This window comes from Ambystoma mexicanum, chromosome 5q, assembly GCF_040938575.1.
Source record: "Ambystoma mexicanum isolate Mex_15411 chromosome 5q, UKY_AmexF1_1, whole genome shotgun sequence".
Lineage (NCBI taxonomy): Eukaryota > Metazoa > Chordata > Amphibia > Caudata > Ambystomatidae > Ambystoma > Ambystoma mexicanum.
The window spans coordinates 334,561,320-334,584,383 of record NC_090933.1 but is presented as its reverse complement, the minus strand read 5'-3'; the positions used below and the strand labels follow the sequence as shown (position 1 = coordinate 334,584,383).

The 23,064-nt window shown below is 47.0% G+C and overlaps 1 protein-coding gene across 2 annotated transcripts in view; it reads left to right on the top strand.

Annotated features, from left to right (window-relative positions):
* The window catches only part of MC2R (melanocortin 2 receptor), a 310,324-nt gene that overhangs the window by 146,279 nt on the left and 140,981 nt on the right, over positions 1-23,064 (top strand). The window lies entirely within an intron of this gene.

The following is a 23,064-nucleotide window of genomic DNA, read 5'->3' as shown; positions in this document are numbered from 1 at the left end:
TTAAGGAAGCAACTACACATTTAAAACAGGCAAAAGAAAAATACAAGAAAGATGCTGATCGGCATAGAAGTGATACTGCACAATACCAGATAGGGGACCAAGTATGGTTAGCCACAAAACATATACCTATAAAGGGAACACGGACCTTTAACCCCAGATATTTGGGACCTTACTCTATTAAGGCCATTATCAACCCGGTGGCTGTCAAGTTGGACTTACCTGCTAAAATGCAAATTCACCCCGTCTTTCATGTGTCACTTTTGAAGCCAGTGCAACCAGGGACAAGACTAACCAAGCCACCAGACCCCATCCTTGTAGATGGAGAACCCGAATTTGAAGATAAGAACATCCTGGACTCCAAGCTGATAAAGTCAAAACTTTTTTATTTAATCGACGGGAAAGGTTACGGACCACAGGAAAGGTCATGGGAACCTAGTGACCATGTTCATGCACCCCGATTGGTGAAAAAATTCCACCGAAATTTCCCAGACAAACCGAAAAAACATGGAAGAATGACTTTAGGAGGGGCCTTGGGGGGGGAGTGATGTCATGATGCCTACCCCCGGTGACTCAGACCAAGTACAGCAACCCCGGAAGCAGGCATCACGTTATCCCAAGCAAGCCCAACAACCCCTGCTAGGGGCTATTTGGGTGTAGTCCTGGCGTCTACGGCGCCAGGCTCATATGGAGAGTCAGTCCTGGTGCAATAGGCACCAGGCTCATAGATTAAAACTTACCTGATGCAGACCATGCTGCAAACTTACCTGATGCAGACCATGCTGCAAGAGCTCCAAGCCAAAAGAGGCTTGGAAGGGACTACTTTACCTAGGGACTATTTTTTACTTGGGTGGGGCTGGGGAGGAATACTTACATGGGACTACTTTGGAGGCTATTTAAACCACGCCCGAAGAGCAGCACACGCTTCACGTTATTCTGCATCCGGCAGCGTAACACTCACCGTGCCTGCAAGTCTGCATCCAGTCTCCTGCCATGCCCGCCTCGAGTTTGGAGCTCCTAGAAAAAGGGAGAAAGAAGGAGAAACGGTTAGAACAAGAGCAATACCTTTGATCCTTACCTGAATTCCCGATCCATCGCGCCTTCGAGCTGGAAGAAAGAAGTTATTTTATGTGCGTCGCCTCGCCTGCTGCAGCGCCGCGCTGAACTCACCGGCCTTCGCAGCCTCTTCACATTCCACCGCATCCTCCTGCATGTTCCCGCCGCTCTCCGGCACCTAAGGAGAAGAGAAGAACAGCAAGGTGAGCCAAGGGAATACACAGAGGAATATTAGTTACCCCCCCATAGACTTACCTGATTTTACCACCGGGGGTACTATTCCTCTTCACAGGTCGGCGCTGCTTCCACTGCATCTTAGCCGAACCCCGGCCCCTAAGGGGAAACAAAAGGACAGCAAGGTGAAACAAAGGGACTAACAAGAGGAACCCTCCTCACCACAATAGACTTACCTGATTTTACCGCCGGAGGTATTATTCCCCGAAACTTCATACTTCCTCTCAGCACCTGAATAAGGGAGAAAGCAACAGGTTACATATTGACATTATTTTATCGAACTGTGTTGGAAAATACAAATCCTTACCAGAATATTACCGGTTGCCACGAGGAACTCTTCACTAGGGTCAAGATGCAACCTGCAAGGAATCGAACAAGAGTGAAAGTCAGGCATTTGAACTCTTACGAACTACTAACTTACGGCGTCTTGACGGGAATCTCGGAGTCAATATTGTTCTGGAACTCACCAATTCCTTCGAGCCAGTGAAGCAACTGGTTATCAACGCGCCCCTGCGCTCAATGCAGGATGGAGAGCTCATCTTTTCAAACCATCAGGTGAGACTATAAGAGGGGACTTTAAAGGTGATCTGTGGGGAGAACAGCGGGGTGGGGGGATTTACGCACAACTCCACGGATGGTTAATTCCCTTTCTCCATTTGCAGAAGAATATTCCTACGGGCCAAGCAAACGAAGCTAGGTGGGCCAGTCCAGTCTGTCATCTCGCACCTACGCGTCACATTGGTGGAGACCACAGCTGTCCAGTTTAGATCGACGCCTCTGTGGGAGCCAGGTGAGCGTAACAGACCCCCATGTCATGTGTAATGCTGAACAAAATGTGTATCCCTTGGAACGTGGCCCTGTCCCCTGACATGGGACTGCTAACACCAGATGAAGATGGAGTGAAAGAGGAGGAGGAAGGGGAAAGACAGGATCATGGAGCCGGTGCACAAGAGGGACATGTCGTGTGGCAAACATTGATTGGATATCAAAACCAAAACACAAGTCAGCAGAGGGTGGGATGAGATGGGCACACAGGGCACTGGGTGTGTGGATACTTGTAGACCATGCACTGTCAGACATCATAATACACATGCTCAATGATGAATGTCCACACAGGTTAAACTTTGCTACACCAACGGTGTATTGTAAATTTAAATGCATAAATGTAAACATTCCCTCCAACACCCCACGCCCCTTCCCTCACACCCCTCCCCCCAACTCTGCAACAAACCCTCACCCCCCACCCCTCTCCCCCCAACTCTGCAACAAACCCTCACCCACCACCCCCTGACACCCAACTCCACAATAGCAGTCCCATGGTGACCATCAAGGCCACATGTGGCAGCTATGCCAACTACTCCATGCTCCCGGGGCCCGGGGGAGGCATGTCCCGGTGGCACAGAGAACGCAGAGAACGTCGCAGTGTGCTTGCCGGGGTAGAGCAACTGGATGAGGGTGTGTCCTCTTGCTGAGGCGGCTGAGTGGGAGGCGCAGCCTCAAGGGCACCTGCAATGCGTCCAAGGACTTTGCATAACCGGTTCATACTGTCCGTGACCACCAGACGCATTGCCCTCAGTTCGTTTAGCCACTCCACCCTGCCCTGGCGGTTGTCTTCCATCACCTCAGTGATGAGGGCAGTGAGCTGTGCCGCACGCAGTGCATCCAGTGACAGGGTTTCATCCCTGCAGGGGATTGGGCTTACATGCCCTGACAGGACCTAGACTGGGGGACTGGGCACGGGATTGGCATCTCCCAGTGCTTCGCCACGTGCACATCGGCCAGGTGTGTCAAGCTCCCCTGAGTAACTGCACGACACCTGGGGGACATTGCTGGTCTCTGGGGTGTGGACGGTGGGGTAGAAGTCCTCCTCTGATGCCCCACAGATGGACAAGGGGCTGTCCACGGTTTCCAGGGGGGCCGTGGCTGCCACCTCCTCAGCGATGCTCGACTCCTCTGACCTTGGGGTGGGCATTGTGACAGGCGCCGATGCAGGGAGGGATGGGGGTGGTGCACCCTCCATGGGCCTTGGAGGAGCCGGGGTGGGTGTGTCATTCCGGGCTGGTAAGCGGCGGACCCTGCCTTTGGCACTGGAGATGGTGGGACTGCTCATCTCGGGCTCCTCGTTCTCATGCTCACTGCCTGTGGGGGTAGAAGAGAGGGACGGCATGAGTGATTGTTTGAGACGCTAATTACATTAATGGCTGCATTCACATTTCAGTAATTTGGGGTTTGTGGCCTTTTGGGCGTTGCACCATGTGTCTGATATGTACGCAGGTGTCGGAGTCACTTATCCTGGCCTGGTACTGTGCAGTCTGACTCGCACACTGTCAACCCAGCTGCACAGTGTGCATCATGGGATGTGCCAGTTTGTGCACTATGTGTGATGTGCGTTATGTACTTGCACTTGACACTTGCTTGGGTGGCAGTTGGATCAGCATGATTTGGATGGGGGGGGGCACCATGACAAGGTGCCTTGGACGGCCCTTGGGTGTGTATTTATCATGTAATTGCCATTGGCGGTGTTGACTTTGGACACTCACCTCCATCAGCAGACGAAGGTGCCCCACACTCCATTTCGCCAACACCCTCTATGGATGCGGTCCCAATCAGTGCAGTGCATGTCTCCTCCCATGCCGTGAGTTTCATGGGGCAACTTGGACCCCCTCCGGTCTGCTGTGCCTGACTACGGTTGGCGGAGAGGATGCTCCGCACCCTCATCCGCACATCATCCCACCGCTTGCGGCAGTCCCTGGGGATGCGGGGGGTGGTGCCTACTGCGCTCACCCTTTGGGCAACTTGTGCCCAGATGTTCTTTTTACGGAGCACCGCCTCTCAGCGCATGTCCCCGCTGAACACAATGTCAGCATGCTCCTCCAGGGTGACCATGGCCTGCAGCTCTTCTGGGCTAAATCGCTGCTTGCGGAGTCGGTCTGCTGACTTCTTCGGGGCTTTTGGCATTCCTGCAGGGTGTGATGGCCTTTTCCGTAGTTCAGAATGCTCCCAAGGGTGCTGCCTGATGAGGATGGCAATGGATTGTGTTTTTAAAGATGGCAGCCGCGCTCCTTCCTGTTCCTGTGCGATGATGATATTTCCGGTTCCGTTATTTTGGGGTGTCCTTAATTTACAGTCTCCGTTATTTACGGACACCACTATTTCCATGGCGGTACTGTTACTTACGGTACGCATCATGCCCTTAAGGTGTTTTACGGGACCTTTTGCGGCATTTCGCTAAGTGCTTTACCGGCATGGCGCAAAGCTTGTGCCCGCGAAGTCGTAATGGCCAGCAATTAGCAGTCTGAGGCCAGATCGGATTCGTTCTTTGTGCCATGCCTGTAAAGCCCGGTACTTACCTAAAATCTCAGAATGACCCCCATTATGTCCTTATAATTTAAGTCACCTCAGGGTGTAGGAATTGTGTAAGAAGCATATCTAAATACTATCCACTAGCTTGCTTTGATTCTGAAGAGAACTTTTAAAGTATATTAACACTGTTACACAAATTGACTTTTTAAAGAATGCTTATTTAAAAATTGATGTTAAAAACATAAATGAATAACTATTTATAACAGAAACCTTAAGTGTACATATTTCTTGGCTACTTGTATTTACAGATTTCATTTGTACAGCTTTAAAGCTCACATTTACCCCTTTTGAGATAGGCCTGGCTGCTCAGTCACACTACCAACTTGTGTAGTACAGAACTATTCCAAAAGGGGGGTTACCTAATATGAAGCACATAAGTGTTGTGTAGTCTCACACAGTGTGACTGCATCCATTCTTACCTAACATGCATAATCACTGCTTAAGAACTGCTCCTTGATTTAGTTATGTAGTTCCCGTTTCCAGACACACTTTTCACATGGCCGTTTTCAGGTCCTGTGACTTTACACTTTTCCGAAAAACAGTAGCTATTTCTGCAGGCTCTTTTAAATGCAGGAGACTCTTGACAAACTCAACCTCTCTTCCTCCTGCTGTTCTCCGACCAAATCAATGTGTACACATGGGGTCACTGCTTGAAACTCTGCTGTCAACCTTCTAGCTGCCCCCTTCTTCCTCATGTGTGGGCAGTGTGCAGAGTGCCACCCTCTCATTCTTCCCTATACTTTATGTACCACCTATCATTTCAATGGTTTAGCCCATTTTCTCCTCACTCCATACACACTACGGCCTGCTGCTGCATCGCAACCTGTCGCATTGGCATTTTCACATGTGATATTTTACAACACATTCATGAAAAATACCCTGCACAATATCATTTTTTGATGAAAGTGGCACTTTGCTGAGAACATCAGTAAAGGCTTCTGCTCACATTAAGCACTGTTTCTCCATCCACTACACCACGGGCCTTTCTTTTGATTCCTAATTCGTGGGAGTGATTCAAGCCCAGCTCCCATGGCTGCTCTCTTATTTCAATTAATCAAAATAGATTCATTTCGGTATACACATCACCATACAAACACATACAAATGAAAAAGAGGAACACATGTTAATACATTCTAAAAGCAATCGCTGAACACATAAACTATTTCAATCTCATTACAAATTGACATAATTAAGTGCACAATAACATGTGTTCTGTTTAAAACGCTCCAAGAAAACACATTTTAATGATAGATTGAATGATTTGCAGATCATCATAAAAACATGTTTTCCTAAAATACTGTGAAGCACACAGCAAATGTTCAGACTGAAAACAAATAGTCCTCTCATCATATTTCTAATGTTAAGTGCTTTCAAATTGGGCAAAGGTATTTTACTCTTAGCAATGCATGTGTAGGGCAGAGTAGCATGACGTGATGGATGTTTTCGTCCTGGCTAGCACATAATGTACATGCTTCACGGCCTCAATTTTCCCAGTTGCTAACCACATGTTGCTTAGGAAGGAATACCTAATTGGAATTTAAGAAGCTGCAATCATGCTTCATTATCTTCCAGCACAGACAAATACGGTGCCTGGATCAAGGAGGGTGTCCTAGCTAGATAGCGCTTGGCTAAACTAGAGAATGGAGTAGCTCCTAGTTTACAAGAGAGAAAGCACTCTTCAGAGGTTCCTCTGATAGATCACTTGGAAAGCTTCAAACCTGGTTTCTAATGACTCATCTCCATAATTGGTCCAAACAAAGGGACTTTGCTACTTTTCGTATGTATCTGAAACAAGGAGAACCCGGTTGTGAGAGAATATAACTTCTGGCTGCCCTGTAAATAGATAGATTATTTGGCGACCATAATTTGGCTTTGTGAACCCCTACACTACCAACGTGGTTAGGAAGTCTATTCAAGGGTGTTTACGTTTACCCACATTACAGTACATCACCACATGCCGGGAAACATCATAATTGATATGGATTGTTTGACCTAAAAAACTTGACCTACTGCCCATTTGACCACATTTGTTTGACCTACTTTGTTTTTACCTACGGCAGAGGGAAACCCCTCACAACTAACCATTATGCGAGGGGAGACCCCCGCACTCTTCCGCCTTCCCCCACCCCAGCCTATTCCCTTATCCCACCCCACAACTATTTCTTAATTAAAGTGTACCTTTTGACCTACCGAATTAGGTCAACAAGATGCACTCAAATGGGAGGAGGTCAAATTGGCATTAGGTAAAATTGGACAATACCATCAAAACCCTGATGTTTTTCAGGAAAGGCTACTCCATAACTTAGTAAAGTCTGATAACTGATGCATGTTTTCAGGCAGGGCGGATCCAGTACCTACACATTAGGAAAAAACAAGCCCTTCAGGCTTGTTTTGTGTTTCATTGCGTTATGGAAAAGATGCTAACTGCTGTGTAGTGCAATTCATCAAACGAACTTGAGCTGAATGCTACAATGCTGCAAATGTCAGGCATCTCTCCCTATTCATTTCTGTTTCACCAATGGTGGCTTACAAATAAACATATAAAACGAGCACATATAAGTTGACAACATTATTTTACTCCACCTGTTGTAAAAATATATTCTTAATATGATCATATGATCTTGCTGGTGAAGTTTCTAGCAATATGCTGCTTGGAATGTGAGAGATCTGTTTTCCGTTGGTGACAGGAATGAAGCTGCACCCCCACCCACCCTATATGAACAATGCGTTTTTTTTAATCTTATTTCCTTTTCCTGTTTTCATATGAGTCTTTTTGTTTCACCCAGATCTTTGTATTGTGTGAGATGAGTTTTGGATCAGTGCTTGGGCTGACTAAACCAGCTTAGATGTTGTCATATCAAGAAATTGCTGCAGTGAATGTTCAGCAATGACACTGAAAAATAGCACCCACGTTTGATCTTTGCTTTTAGTGCCTGTCTATAATACAACACCTACTTTCATACTTGCTAGCAAACAGTAGGGCACATTTCAGTCAAACATCTTCTTTTATCTGCAGACCAGCATAGAGTTCACAGTAACATAAAAAAAAGGCAGCGCTGGCTACAACCTGGAGAGAGTGGAGAGATGCAGTTATTTTTCATTTGGGTGCATTGGCAATGTGGAAAAAGACTTAAACAAATAGCAGTTGGTTTACTTAAGAAGTAGCGTGTTGTACCAGACTGAGAAGGGGAAACATGTATTGACCAATGTTCCCATTGTGAATGTTAAAGCTTTCGGCCCTCAGACCCCACGGTGAATGGTCCCCCTTCCGGAGCCCCATCCCAGCAGAGGAATCCACAAAAAGATCCCCAGCCCGCCCACCCGCACCCCCTTGCTCCCACTTCCTGGTGCATTGAAATCCCGCCCCCAGCCCTCGATCCGATTGGCCCTCCCAACTTCCTCCTCTAAATACCTCCGTGTGAGCAGCCACAAGTCCCCTTTCGGCCCTCAGACCCCAAGGTGAGTGGTCCCCCTTCTGGAGCCCCTGCCAGCAGAGGAATCCACAAAAAGACACCCAGCCTGCCTGTCCGCACCCCCTCGCTCCCGCTTCCAGGGCCATTGAAATCCGCCCCCAGCCCTTGACTGTGCGATCCGATTGGCCCTTCCTTGAGCACATTAAGGTTCACCCCAGGGCAGCCTCTGCCCGGCAGCCCTTGGCGAAGGACCCCGAGGCAAAGGACGGCTCCTATTGAGACGGCTCCAAGCAGTATCTGCAGGTATCAGCAGGAGAATAAAGAAGCCAACGATAAGTAATTGTGGCAAGGGCGGGGACAGAAGCAATTACTTCACGCCATACTACCCTGCCACTTAACTACCCATTAAGCTTTTCTGTTGTAAACTCGTCACACTGCATAAAAGCATTCATTCAGTAAGTCTCCCAATAGCATATCTGTGACATAATTGCATTTAGAAACTAAACCCATTGTAAAAATCTTTATACTCTGGTAGCATTGCATTTGTAAGTCCCCCTTTGCACCATGTCTGTGTTATAGTTGCTATTTGAAAGCGTGAATTTGTCATCGACTTTGGAAGTGTGCCTAATATCCTCTCCGTTCAAAGTTGAATTTGGTTGCCTATTATCCTATGCAAAGCTGAATTTAGAAGTGTACCTAATATCATCTCTAAGCAAAACTGAAACTAGAAGTGTACTCTAATATCCCATCTGTGCATAGTTGAATTCAGAAGTGTGCCTAATAGCGTGCCCTGGTTGAATTTAGAAGTGTGCCTAATATCCCATCTGTGCATAGTTGAATTAGTGTGCCCAATAGCGTGCCCTAGTTGAATTTAGAAGTGTGCCTAATATCCCATCTGTGCATAGTTGAATTTAGAAGTGTGCCCAATAGCGCGCCCTGGTTGAATTTAGAAGTGTGCATTATATCCTCTCTGTGAAAATTGAATTTAGAAGCGTGCCTAATATCCCCTCTGTGCATAGTTGAATTTAGAAGTGTGCCCAATAGCATGCCCTGGTTGAATTTAGAAGTGTGCCTAATATCCTCTCTGTGAAAGTTGAATTTAGAACCGTGCCTAATATCCCATCTGTGCAAAGTTGAATTTAGAAGTGTGCCCAATAGCTTGCCCTGGTTGAATTTAGAAGTGTGCCTAATATCCTCTCTGTGAGAGTTGAATTTAGAAGTGTGCCTTATATCCCATCTGCAGATTTAACAAGGGGGGTCCTGGGAGTCCCTCTGCCAGACATTAGTCCTGGTTACGAGGGACTTACCCAGAGTCTTTAGCTCACTATCTTTCACAGAGAAGAAATATCCCAAACATATCAGTCTTTGTCCTGCCCTGGGGCAGTCCAGCACCGAAATGCGAGGCAATTCTCCTCTGAACAAAGACTGATATGTTTGGGATATTTCTTCTCTGTGAAAGATAGTGAGCTAAAGACTCTGGGTAAGTCCCTCGTAACCAGGACTAATGTCTGGCAGAGGGACTCCCAGGACCCCCCTTGTTAAATCTGCATATTTAAGTAACTTTGGGTCTCACCCTAAGTTACTAGGGGAATCCAGACGTGGACCCCTTGCTCACTATTCTTAGAGAGGCACAGATCCACCCTACTGATGAGGTCCAACCAGACAGAAACACGTGTCTGGGGTTTCTGTTGGTACTCTTGTTCAGAGGAGAATTGCCTTGCATTTCGGTGCTGGACTGCCCCAGGGCAGGACAAAGACTGATATGTTTGGGATATTTCTTCTCTGTGAAAGATAGTGAGCTAAAGACTCTGGGTAAGTCCCTCGTAACCAGGACTAATGTCTGGCAGAGGGACTCCCAGGACCCCCCTTGTTAAATCCTTATATCCCATCTGTGCATAGTTGAATTTAGAAGTGTGCCCAATGGCATGCCCTGGTTGAATTTAGAAGTGTGCCTAATATCCTCTCTGTGCAAAGTTGAATTTAGAAGTGTGCCCAATAGGTGCCCTGGTTGAATTTAGAAGTGTGCCTTATAGCCTCTCTGTGCAAGACCTGAATTTAGTAGTGTGCCTAATATCCCCTCCGTGTAAAGTTGAATTTAGAACTGTGTCTAATAGCCTCTCTGTGCAAGACTTAAATTTAGAAGTGTGCCTAATATCCTCTCTGTGTAAAGTTGAATTTAGAACTATGCCTAATAGCCTCTCTGTGCAGGACTTGAATTTAGAAGTGTGCCTAATGTCATCTCTGTGTAAAGTTGATTTTGGAATTGTGCCTGTTAGTGTGCCCTGGTTGAACTGACTAGTGTCCCTAATAACCTCTCTGTGCAAAGTTGATTTTTGAATTGTGCCTAATAGCCTCTCTGTGTAAAGTTGAATTTAGAAGTGTGCCTAATAGCATAGTCTGTGCATAGTTTAATTTAGAAGTGTGCCTAATAGCGTGCCCTACTTGAATTTAGAAGTGTGCCTAATATCCTCACTGTGTAAAGCTGAATTTAGAAGTGTGCCTTATTTCCTCTCTGTGTAAAGTTGAATTTAGAAGTGTGCCTAATAGCCTCTCTGTGCAAGACTTGAATCTAGAAGTGTGCCTAAATATCCCCTCTGTGCAAAATTGAATTTAGAAGTGTGCCTAATAGCGTGCCCTACGTGAATTTAGAAGTGTGCCTAATAGCCTCTGTGCAAGACTTGAATCTAGAAGTGCGCCTAAAAATACCCTTCTGTGCGAAGTTGAATTTAGAAGTGTACCTAATAGCGTGCCCTACTTGAATTTAGAAGTGTGCCTAATAGCCTTTCTGTGAAAGACTTGAATTTAGAAGTGTGCCTAATATCCTCTCTGTATGAAGTTGAATTTAGAACTGTGCCTAATAGCCTCTCTGTGCAAGACTTGAATTTGGAAGTGTGCCTAGTATCCTCTCTGTGTAGAGTTGAATTTAGAATTGTGCCTGATGGCCTCTCTGTGCAAGACTTGAATTTGGAAGTGTGCCTTGGATCTTCTCGGTGTAAAGTTGAATTTAGAAGTGTTCCTAATAGCGTGCCCTAGTGGAACTGACTAGTATCCCTACTAGTCTCTCTGTGCATAGTTTAATTTAGAAGTGCGCCTAATAGTGTGCCCTACTTGAATTTAGAAGTGTGCTTAATATCCTCACTGTGTAAAGCTGAATTTAGAACTGTGCCTAATTTCCTCTCTGTGTAAACTTGATTTTAGAAGTGTGCCTGATAGCCTCTCTGTGCAACACCTGAATCTAGAAGTGCGCCTAAATATCCCCTCTGTGCAAAGTTGAATTTATAAGTATGCCTAATAGCCTCTCTGTACAGAGTCGAAGTTGGAAGTGTGCCTAATAGCGTGCCTTAGTTGAATTAAGAAGTGTGCCTAATAGCATGCCCTACTTGAATTTAGAACTGTGCCTAATTTCCTCTCTGTGTAAAGTTGAATTTAGAAGTGTGCCTAATAACCTCTCTGTGCAAGACTTAAATCTAGAAGTGCGCCTAAATATCCCCTCTGTGCAAAGTTGAATTTAGAAGTGTGCCTAATAGCCTCTCTGTACAAAGTTGAAGTTAGAAGTGTGCCTAATAGTGTGCCCTAGTTGAACTGACTAGTTTCCCTAATAATTTCTCTGTGCATAGTTTAATTTAGAAGTGTGCCTAAAAGCGTGCTGTGGTTGAATTTAGAAGTGTGCCGAATAGCATGCCCTAGTTGAACTGACAAACTGTCACTAATATCCTCTCTGTGCAAAGTTTAATTTAGAAGCGTGAATTTAGAATTTTGCCTAATATCGTCTCTGTGTAAAGCTGATTTTAGAATTATGCCTAATATCCTCTCGGTATGAAGTCAAATTTAGAATTGTGCCTAATAGCGTGCCCTGGGTGAACTGACTAGTGTCCCTAATAGCCTCTCTGTGCAAAGTTCAATTTAGAAGTGTGCCTATTAGCGTGTCCTAGTTGAATGAATAAGTGTGCCTAATAGCGTGCCCTGGTGAATTTAGAATTGTGCCTAATATCCTCTCTGTGCCCTGGTTGAACTGACAGAGTGTCCCTAATATCCTCTCTGTGCAAAGTTTAATTTAGAAGCGTACCTAATAGCGTGCCCTAGTCCAACTGACTAGTATTCCCTAATAGCCTCTCTGTACAAAGTTGAATTTAGAAATGTCCCTAATAGCGTGCCCTGGTTGAATTTAGAAGGGCGCCCAATAGGCCACCCTGGTTGAATTTAGAACAGTGCCTAATTTCCGCTCCGTGTAAAGTTGAATTTAAAAGTGTACCTAATAACCTCTCTGTGCAAAATTTGAAGCGTGCCTAAATATCCCTTCTATGCAAAGCTTAATTTAGAAGTGTGCCTAATATCATCTCTGTATAATGTAGAATTTAGAAGTGTGCCTAATATCCTATCTGTGCAAAGCTAAATTTAGAAATAGACCTAATAGTGCACCTTTCCCGAATTTAGAAGTGTGCCTAATAGCGTGCACTCGTTGAATTCAGAAGTGTCCCTAATACCCTCTCTGTGCAAATTGAACTTGGAAGTGTACCTAATATCCTCTCTGTGTACATAATATCCCTCTCTGTCCAAAGCGTGCCCATTAGCGTTGAGTTATTGGTTGAATATAGAAGCTCTCCTAATATCCTATCTGTACAAAACTCAAATTTAGAAGTGAGCCTAATAGCGCCCCTGCTTGAATCTAAAATTGTGCCTAATAGCGTGCCTCGATTGAATTTAGAACTACAATTAGAAAGTCCTCCTAAATTGCACTTAAAAGTCCACCTAAAAGCATACCTGTGACGTTGCTACATTCAACTTCTCCCTAATAGCTTACCTGTATTCCAGCTTGCTAGAAGAAAGTCTACCCAACAGCGTAACTGTGCTATAGTTGCAACTAAATAGGCCACCTAACAGCATATCCAAAGGTGTAGCTACACTTCAAAACGGCCTAATATATGCAGCCTAGTTACAATTAGTACACTAAAACCTAGAATAAGTGAATAATATCACCCTGCTTAGTGGAACCCAGAAACCAAGACTAATCTCACCCAGTGATATAGTCGAACTTATAAAGTCCAAAATAAAGTGTAAGTTGCACCTGAAACTACACCTAATAGCACGTACTAACTATGAGTGCACCCAATACCCCAGGGTCGGACGGAAACGACTACCGTGGACCACCTCCACTCTCTGGTCAGCCTTGCCTCCCCTCCCCCCTTCCCAAATCATCCCACCCTCCTTCACATCCCCTACCCATCCCCTTTCCAAACACCAAGCCAGAGGGGCACGATGGCGAGCCAACCACCTTAAGACCACTGCTCCCCCGGACCCCACCACCGACCAGCCTACGTTGATCATGCCCGCTCCCCTCACTATCATACTGGGCACACCCTGCCCCGCAATCATGCACCCCCCGCTTTTCCCACTAACCCCCACCATCATCCCCCCTGACCACATCCCTTCCCCTCCCTAAAAACCACACGCCAAGCCCTAGCAAGAACATAAGCCTCATCCCTCTCCCTCTCTGACTCCCCTACCCTCTGGCACACACCAATTGCAACAAAGACACTAAAGAGGAAACGTACCTGGTCCCCCTCAATCTCTCAGCACTCATCGCCTCCCCTGGCTCGACCCACCACCTCATTCCCCCAATCACCACCATCCCCCATTACTTCACCCTTCCTGAAACCCCTCTCCCTCGATTTCTCACCGACCGCAACTGAAACTCCTAACCGCCCACACCCCACCTTCAAATCCCCAGTGCCAAACCCAATCACCCTAAGACATGCATCCATCCACTCCCACCCGAAACCCGCCAACTTTTCTGCTCACCCACTTTTTCCATTGATCATCAACTACCCCACCCCTCTCCCTCTCCAGTTTCCACCCTCTCCCCCCCACACCCCTCTGGCTCCAGCTCCAACACCAACCTCACCTACCAAAGTGAATTGCATCCTATTTAATGCCCGATCCGTAGCAAAAAACAGACACAGCATCTTTGATCTCCTCACCTCTGACAAACCCGACCTGGTTTTTTTCACCGAAACTTGGTTCTCTGACGACTTTGCCCCAATATCCAATGAAGCCTTTCCCCCCGACTACTCCCTCATCCCACTGAACCATCCCTCTAGAGGAGGGGGAATAGCATTCATCTTCAAGTCTCACTTCCACACCTCAATCATTGACAATCAACCTTCCATTCCTTCCTACAAATCACTCCTCGTTAAACTATCCCTCTCCCTGTCATTCTCACAAAGTTTCCTAATAATCTACAGACCCCCTGGGTACGATAGACAATTCTCAAACAACCTCTGTGACTCTATTGCCACCCTTCAACTAAACCATCCCAACCTCACCCTTCTTGGAGAATTCAACATATGGCTCGACATCCCCACCAACCCTATAACACACTCTCTGGTTGACGGTCTAGACGCGATTAACCTCCAACCCCACATAAACGGCCCGACTCACTATAACGGACACACTCTTGATGCCATCTTTAGCTCCCACAACCGGATACATCTAAACCCCCCCACCCCTATCATCTGTTTCTTTCGCCATTCGCTCACCCGACCCGCTTCCCGTACTCGAACCTGAACTCCGAATCTACTTAAATGCCGGAAAAAACTAATAATAATCGTTCCTGACCTAACCGACACACTCCTCCAGTCTCCTCCACCTACCTGCCAACTCAATAAACAACTAACCCCCAACGCCTTTGACTCATGGCTCAACACCTCACTAATGCGGCTCACACCCTCTTGCAAACCATCAGCCTGCCGTGGCCTATTCCCTAGATGGTTCACGCCTGATTTGAAGACCACTAAACAACTATATAAATACCTAGAACGCAAATGGCAGAAAGACAAAACCCAAGAGAGCAGAACCACCTTGGCCCGACACCTTCATCAGTACAAGGCTGAAATCCAGAAAGCAAAAAAATCCCACTACAACTCCCGAATCCTAAACTGCAAAAACACCAGCAAAGAACTTCACAAAATCATCACCGAATTCACAAAACCGGCATGCACTACCACCGTCCCGACCCCATCACAATAATTATGCGACTCACTCTCTCTCCACTTTTACGCCACAGCTCTCGAAAGAACAAATGCGCTAACCACCAAACTGGCTCTCTTACATCCACCAGGCAACCCCCACCCTCATACCGGCCAACCCATCGCCTGCGACCACTGCCCAACCAACATTCGACTCCTTTAGTCCAATATCACCCGACCAATTTTGCAAACTTCTCTCTGCCCGCAAACCATCTGGCTCTCTGCTAGACCCTTGCCCGCCCACAACCCTCGAAGACATTTTCGCTTCTACCTCTGCAGGGGAACACACAAGATCCATCATAAATCACTCCCTTTCCTCTGGTATTTTTCCCGACGCATTCAAAACGGTTCATGTCAAACCTCTAATAAAAAAACCTTCCCTCGACCCTCTCGAGCCCAAAAAATACAGACCCATCTCAAATACCAGGTTCCTTGCCAAACTCATTGACCAAACCGCCTACTCCCATCTAAATGCCTTTGTCGAAGCCAACAATCTCCTAGACCCCGCACAATCAGGTTTCAGAGCCCGACACAGAACTGAAACCACCCTAACCTCAATCTGGGATGACATTAAAATCACAGCAAACTCAGCGGGATGCACCGCATTAATCCTACTTGACCTATCCGCCGCCTTCAACACATTCAATCACTCAATCCTCCTTGACCGCCTCCACTTCCTAGGAATTCGTGGAACCGCTCTCAAATGGATAGCTTCATTCCTCAAAGATAGGTACCAAATAACAATACTCTCCACCTATTCCTCCAAGCCTGACCAGTTGACATGGGAGTTCCTCAAAGAGCATGCCTATCTGCCCTCCTGTTCAATCTCTACTTGATCACCCTCCCGTTCACACAACATCCTGTGTTACAACTACGCTGATGACACTCAACTAATTCTAAAACTCTTGAACTCAAAACCCAACTGCCGACTTGACCTCGCCTCCTGCCTCCTCGACATAGAGCTCTGGATGACCCAAAGCCACCTCTTGTTAAACCTCTCAAAAACTGAAATCATGGTATGTGGCAACTCCGAACTTCTTCCACACCCACTACCCTGGCCATCTGCCATGGGCAACTCACCAACTCCCTCTAACTCAGTAAAAAACCTTGGATGCACCCTTGACTCTGACCTAACAATCGCGCACCAAGTCAACAACGTCTCAAAGTCCTGCCACTACCACCTTAAAACTCTTAGGCGCATCTTTCCATATCTCTCCTTTCCCAACAGACACTCCACGGTCCAAGCAATTGTTACATCAAGACTGGACTACGCTAACCTCCTCTACCTCAGACTCCACGCTTACCAACTGAATAAACTTCAAAGAGCACAAAACGCTGCAGCCAAACTGTTACTTGTGCTCGGCCCGAGAGACCACATCTCCCCAGCCCTTAAAACTCTGCACTGGCTTCCAGTGGCCCGAAGGGTGACTTTCAAAACCTTATGCATTTCATTTCTCATCGAGCATTGCATAAAACTGGACCTCAATATCTTCAAGACAAGCTAAAACCCTATCACCCTCCACGTACTCTAAGATCAAGCTCAGCCGGCCTCCTAGTCATACCTAAAACAAACTCAGTCAGGTTAGGCGGATCATCATTCTCAGCCTTGGCACCCACGCTGTGGAACGCACTCCCACACCACATCCGCCTAACTGAAGATCTAATGTCTTTCCACAAACTACTGAAAACTTGGCTCTTCCCCTAAAACCAACCCATACGCAAACTAACCCAAACCGATTAACAGCATCTCAATGACACCAACCCAACAAACTACTAGGTCTTGAATAACAATAAGACAAATAACAAAGGGGCAGATTTTACAGTAGCGCACAGTAGTGATTCAGATCAAGCTATGTTGCCTTTGCTTGGTCTCCCCAACCTTCCTGAAATTCATTTCTGCGTCCAGCAGACATGGCACTGTAGGTATGATATTGGCATACAAATTCCACTTGCTACAGCAGCCTGGATTGGACGCAGACAATAGGCTTACTCCAGAGCAATCCACTATAAAATGTTGCCTATATATGGATGGGGCAGCCTGTCCCTTAGTTGCTTCATCTTTGGAACACTGAGGAAGGGGTCAATGGGACCTGATTGGGAGTACAGTCCACTTCAAAGTCCCCTGCCAGAGAGATGAAGACAGGTTAAGACAAATAACAATACAACATCAAGATCCATGCGAGACAACTAATAGCCGCTAATGTAAACTAAAAGGACAAACAGAATAGAACGAGTAAAGTAGATCAAAGCAGTGAAGCGGATAAAAAGAATAAATCGTACAAAAACAGTAATGAGGTTTAAATTAATTAAATGGATGTAATGAGTGCAATGAACAAAATGAACAAATTGGGAGAAAAGAATAAAGAGAAGAGGATGGAAAGATGAATACAAGAGACTAATGAGTACAGAGACAGTTGACACCGACAGTATGAGTGCATGGCATAAATAGAACATATAGAATAGACAATTCAAGTACATGAGACGAGTGTATGGCATGAAACAGATAGAGAACACAGAACGGATCCAGCGCATATGACAAGTGACATGGCCTGAAATCGATAATGCATGACGAAGGAACGAATTGAAAGGAGCGGATGAAATCGTTAGAATGGATGAAGCGTGTGGAACGGATGAGTGTGCTGAGCAGATGAATACGCTGAACAGATGAGTGTGTTGAACAGATGAGTGTGTAGTGTGGATGAGTGTGTAGAGCGGACAAGTGTGTAGAGCGGACGAGTGGGTAGAGCGGATGAGTGCGTAAGTACGGAGGAGTGTGTAGAACGCAGGAGTGCACAGAGCAGATGAATGTGCAGAGGGGATGAGTGTAGAGCGGATGAGCGTGTAGCACAGACGAGTGTGTAGAACGGATGAGTGCGTAAGTGCGGAGGAGTGTGTAGAACGCAGGAGTGCATAGAACAGATGAATGTGCAGAGCGGATGAGTGTAAAGAGCGGATGAGTGTATAGAGCGGATGAGTGTATAGAGCGATTGAATGTATAGAGCGGATGAATGCGTATGAGCGAACGACTTTGTAGAGCAGATGAGTGCATATAGCAGATGAGTCCGTGGAAAGAACGAGTGCATAGAGCCGATGAGTGCCGGAACGGATGAGTGCACGGAGGGGATGGTGCGCAGAGCGTGATGGGTGCGCAGAGCGGAAGAGTGCGCAGAGTGGAAGAGTGCACAGAGCGGAGGAGTGTGTAGAGCGGAGGAGTGTGTAAGAACAGAGGAGTGTGTAGAGTGGATGAATGCATAGAACAGACTAGTGGGTATAGTGGACGAGTGTATGGAGCAGACAAGTGTGTAAGAGCGGAGGGGTGCGTGAGAGTGGAGGGGTGCATGAGAGCAGAGGGGTGCGTTAGAGCAGAGGGGTGCGTGAGAGCGGAAAGGTGCGTGAGAGCGGAGGTGTGCGTGAGAGCGGGTGAGTGCCTAGAGCAGGTGAGTGCATAGAGCGGGTGAGCGCGTTTAGCGGGTGAGCGTGTAGAGCGGGTGAATGCGTGTAGAGCGGGTGAATGCGTAAAGAGTGAGAGGGCATAAAGTGGATGAGTGCATTGAGCGGACGAGTGCATAGAGCGGGTGAATGCATAGAGCGTGAGAGGGCATAAAGTGGATGAGTGCATTGAGCGGACGAGTGCATAGAGCTGATGAGTGCATATCACTGATGAGTGCATAGGGCAGATGAGTGCGTAGAGCGGATGAGTGCATAGAGCGGATGAGTGCGTAGAGCGGATGAATGCGTAGAGCCGTTGAGTGCGCAGAGCGGACGGAAAGGGTGAAGTATGTGGATAGAATGGGTGACATATGTGGATGGAACGGGTGAAATATGTGGATGGAACGGGTGAAATATGTTGATGAAACGGATGAAGTGTGTGGGAGATACTGGTGTAATAAGTGAAAGGTACAGGGAAGTATGTGGATGGTACGGGTGAAATACGTGGATGGAGATAAACAACTTAGAAATACACGTAATGGATGGGAGGACATGGAACAGATTTGAACGCATGGAATGGATTCAAGTGCGTGGAACGGATTGGAGTGCGTGGAGCAGATTGGAGTGTGTGGAATGGATTGGAGTGCGTGGAGCGGAGCAGACTGGAGTGCGTGGAGCAGACTGGAGTGCTTGGAGCGGACTGGAGTGCACGGAGCAGACTGGAGTGCAGGGAGCGGATCGGAGCACATAGAATTGCGCGACTTACATGGAATGGTTTGGAATGCATGGAACGTTTGAAAGAGAATGTAAGCCATCATATCACATCACCACGCTTACTGTCTTCTTTACACCACCATTCAACTAGAACACAGAGATACTCTGACAGCATTCGGTATAGTTATTCTCATACCAACATCCGCCTCATACTCCCCATCACCCTAACTAAACACTGCTGATTACACACCCCCCAGCCAGGCGTTCTCCTCAGGCCTAACGCAGCCACAATTGGTCTGGATAAATCCTGCCAGAACGAACACATACTCTTGATCTCTCAACCACCACACCTACCATTAAGAAGCAGCTATTACACGAATGCCACACCAGCTGAACACATATCCGGGGCTCACACGCACCTTTGACTCTCTCTACTCTGTCTGCTGACTTAAACTTCGGTTCCCAAGGGCATTCAACCTACCAGCGCCTACAGACCATACCAATGGTACGTAAGGCGCTATATAAATGGAAAGTAACATAACATAACATAACATAACATATGTTTGGTTACTCCTTTTAAAGAGCAGATACTTATAGTAAAATGGAGTGATTCGTTTTGTCACAATAACCACCAAACCAACATCCTCCAAGTCTCTGACCCTAATGGAATTTAAGTATTACAGGTATAAGGATGTCAACATTTGTCATAACAGTGATAAACAGATATGGACATACCTGAGTTTTTGGTTGAAATTGCTGGAAAAAATGCGATAGAATAAATGTGTGACATTTTTAGAATTGATGGAAATGTTTGCTTTCCCTGGAATCTACATTTAGAGTGGGGATTGTTGGTGCGTTATTCTCAACACCACAGCCTCCCAGCCGAGTAGTCCTTTGTAAACACATTGGGTTTGTAAGGCACCTGGAAGCTCATTTTCATATTCCCTGGAGCATAAATAGAGGGGCTAAAGAATGCCTCCCTTCAGGGTACAGAGGATTTTCATTGTTTTGAAGGCAGAGGACCAGGGCGTAACAGGAGTTATGCTTCTGCCTCACAGTTGCTCTCCACCTTCAAAACAACTTGGTTTCAAATCAGCATGAGATTTCCATGTTGGCGTGAAACCAATGATTTCCAATGGAAATCGGCCTTCTTTTTGCTTCCACCATCTCTTTACACTTCTCATTTGCACTCTGAAGTGGGAATTACGAAAATTCGCCTCAGAGGACTTGGCAATTACGTTTGTTAACAAAATTAGCTTCATGTAGTTCTCTCCACCCTAGGGCAGAGAATGTGCTTTGTATTCACACCCAGAATACTCTTGCTCTACAGTGAACTTTCTGTTTGCAAACAGGTGCATGTTTTCCCCTTCTCCAAACTGATACTGAATCAACGTCCACTTCAGATCAATATTCCACTTGATCTGTTTGTGATCCGAATTATATATTATCAACTGGTCCACTTCATATTAGATTCAGTCCTTATTCAAAAGTCACTAAATCCTGGAAAGTGGGTCTAAAGAAGTGGTAGCTCTGTTGGGATGCACAAAGACTCCTGAAAACAAAATGCTGCTAAGAGCAATGCAGACATGTGGTTGTCTCTGTGAAAGGTAAACTACAAATGTAATGAGATTGCAGAAAGAGATAAGTTCACTGAAGCTAACATTAACCTGTCCTCTATAAAAGTGGAAATTGCCCAATGTATATTTTTGGCTGGGCAAGACAAATACCAAATAAACATTGTAATTCAATATAAATGTGTCACCCCAAACACAAGAAAAGGCAATTGCAGAGGTTTTTCTTTGTTTAATCAGAAACTATATACTGTAAGTTAGAATTTGCCCCAATTATAGGTATGAGACATTTCAAAGGAATTTAGGGCCCCACTCATCCCCAAAGAAAAAGGTTGCACCTTCCAACACCATCCAAGTGACAGAAAAAATAAAAATACATTCTGGAAAAGAGAAAGCTCCTGGACACAGAGGTTTTAGTGTCAGGTTGTATATGTAGTTCAAAAATATTCTGTTACCAACCTTTGTAAAATCAATCCGATTCTGTTAATGGAATTCTGGCTTTAGATATTAGATTATTCTGTGACATGTTGGAAGCCACGAGCAGCTCTGCTGTGCTGGTGGAGGCAGTCTCCATCAACAGCATGAAGGCTTTCAACCAGGTCAAGTGGAGATATCCACTGTGGGTATTGACATAGTACGGTTTCGGTCTTAATATTATCACTTTGGTGGAGGACATGTATACTGCACCAAAAGCTGTATTTGGGGAGCCGGTGCAAGGGGATCTAGGTTACCTGGCCTAAGCCCCACGCACCTGGTGCCTTCCTGCCTGCCACTCTTTTTCACCACTTTGCAAGCCCCGCCCACCTGGTGCCTTCCTGCCTGCCACTCTTTTTCACCAGTTAGCAAGCGCTGCTAACCTGGTGCCTTCTGGCTTGCCGCTCTTTTTCCCTACTTAAGGAGCCCTCCAGCCTCTTTTCCATTGCAGATGGGGAGCAGGTGCAAGTGGATCTAGGTCACTTGGCCTAAGCCACGCCCACTTGGCGCCTTCCTACCTGCTGCTCCTTTTCACCACTTAGCAAGCCCCACCCACCTGGTGCCTTCCTGCCTGCCGCTCTTTTTCACCACTTAGCAAGCCTCGTCCACCTGGTGCCTTCCTGCTTGCCGCTCTTTTTCCCTACTTAAGGAGCCCTCCAGCCTCTTTTCCTTTGCAGATGGGGAACAGGTGCAAGTGGATCTAGGTCACCTGGCCTTAGCCCCACCCACCTGGTGCCTTCCTGCCTGCTGCTCTTTTTCACCACTTTGCAAGCCCAGCCCACCTGGTGCCTTCCTGCTTGCCGCTCCTTTTCCCAACTTAAAGGGCCCTCCAGCCTCTTTTCCTTTGCAGATGGGGAGCAGGTGCAAGTGGATCTAGGTCACCTGGCCTAAGCCCCGGCCACCTGGTGCCTTCCTGCCTGCCACTCTTTTTCACCACTTAGCAAGCCCCACCCACCTGGTGCCTTCCTGCCTGCCGCTCTTCTTCACCACTTAGCAAGCCACGCCCACCTGGTGCCTGCCTGCTTGCTGCTCTTTTTCACCAGTTAGCAAGGCCCGCTAACCTGGTGCCTTCTGGCTTGCCGCTCTTTTTCCCTGCTTAAGGAGCCCTCCAGCCTCTTTTCCTTTGCAGATGGGGTGCAGGTGGAAGTGGATCTAGGTCTCCTGGCCTAAGCCCCGCCCACCTGGTGCCTTCCTACCTGCTGCTCTTTTTCACCAATTAGCAAGCCCTGTCCATCTGGTGCCTGCCTGCTTGCCACTCTTTTTCCCTACTTAAGGAGCTCTCCAGCCTCTTTTCCTTTGCAGATGGGGAGCAGGTGCAAGTAGATCTAGGTCACCTGGCCTAAGCCCCGCCCACCTGGTGCCTTTCTACCTGCTGCTCTTCTTCACCACTTAGCAAGCCCCGCCCACCTGGTGCCTTCCGGCTTGCCGCTCTTTTTCCCTACTTAAGGAGCCCTCCAGCCTCTTTGCATTTGCAGATGGGGAGCAGGTACAAGTGGATCAAGGTCACGTGGCCTAAGCCCCGCCTACCTGGTGCCTTCCTGCCTGCCGCTCTTTTTCACCACTTAGCAAGCCCCGCCCACCTGGTGCCTGCCTGTTTGCCGCTCTTTTTCCCTACTTAAGGAGCCCACCAGCCTCTTTTCCTTTGCAGATGGGGAGCAGGTGCAAGTAGAGCTAGGTCACCGGGCCTATGCCCCACCCACCTGGTGCCTTCCTACCTGCTGCTCGTTTCACCACTTAGCAAGCCCCGCCCACCTGGTGCCTTCTGGCTTGCTACTCTTTTTCCCTACT